Raw genomic sequence first — 1,211 nt, forward strand, 5'->3', positions numbered from 1 at the left:
AAAACCGCTTACCCACCCGCTTGATAGCCTCTGCAACTCCCTCCTCCCCCCCCTATATTTTTCCGCGTTTTTTATTTCTCAATTTTTTATCACCCTCAAACCCCGACACAGCCCTTTTAAAAATCTTTCTCTGTCTCAGTAGATCACCCTATATCGAATGGAAATCTAAATGTGGTATGTGACTTTCAAAAAGCACACGTCATTTGGGCTAGGTTCTTAAATATACACGAAAAAAAAAACCAACCAAAAAAAAAACTGCGAATTTTAAAACATAATATTTTTTTCCTGACACGTCCAACTCGTCTCAGTACCAAAGTTACTTCCATCGTGTTTTATGTTTTTAGTTTTTGTTTTTGATTTTGGTTTTTTTGGGGGGAGGGGGAGGGGAAGGGTGAAGGGGTAAGAAGGGGAGGATTGGATCTCTCAATGGGCGGAGCAAGACATAGATATAGGCGGTCCCAGCAGCCGTGGGCAGATCGAGTTCTGGCCCCGCCCTCCCTTCCACTCAATCTCCGGTCGATTACTTGGCCCGTCACTGCGGCACCGCCCTTGTGGTTAAGAACAAAATAGAAAAGAGTTGCGTCGTGGTGAAATCAGGCTCTCGTCAAAATAAATAAAACGGAGAAAAAGGCATTACATTTTTTTCCGCCAGTTAGTCAATTTTTATCGAATTTTTGTTTTTTGGCTCGAATCCTTTTATATCCATACAAAAACATAGTTTCATGGGAATTTTACTTGAAAAACGACACAAAATAAGTCATTTTTCAGTTTTCAAGGACTTTATAGCTATTTTAGTTACCAAACTTTGGCGGCCATTTTCTCGCCACTTTTACAACTGTATCCAAGCGACCTCACTTACTTCAATCGCAGATATTTAAATTTCTACTCAAGATAGATAAGGATTTTTTCTTCATTGAAAGCAGAACAAATGAATAAGCATTCAGATTATACCAATAACTCCACGTGCCCAAAAATTGACGAGCGCCTGATTCCACCGCGTCGTGACTCGTGTTACATCGTTGTGGACTCAGACCCTCGTCAAAATTTTGATTTTGTGTCACGACGCGGTGGAATAAGGCGCTCGTCAGTTTTGGACTAAGGGGCAAATGAAGTTATTGTTATCATCGTAAAGCATGTCCATATGCCTTGCTTGTGGTGAAAAAATATCCATTTATCTAGGATACAAGTCAAGATATTGACGATTAAAGGAG

The sequence above is a fragment of the Aplysia californica genome, unplaced genomic scaffold, assembly GCF_000002075.1.
Source record: "Aplysia californica isolate F4 #8 unplaced genomic scaffold, AplCal3.0 scaffold01314, whole genome shotgun sequence".
Classification (NCBI taxonomy): Eukaryota; Metazoa; Mollusca; class Gastropoda; order Aplysiida; family Aplysiidae; genus Aplysia; species Aplysia californica.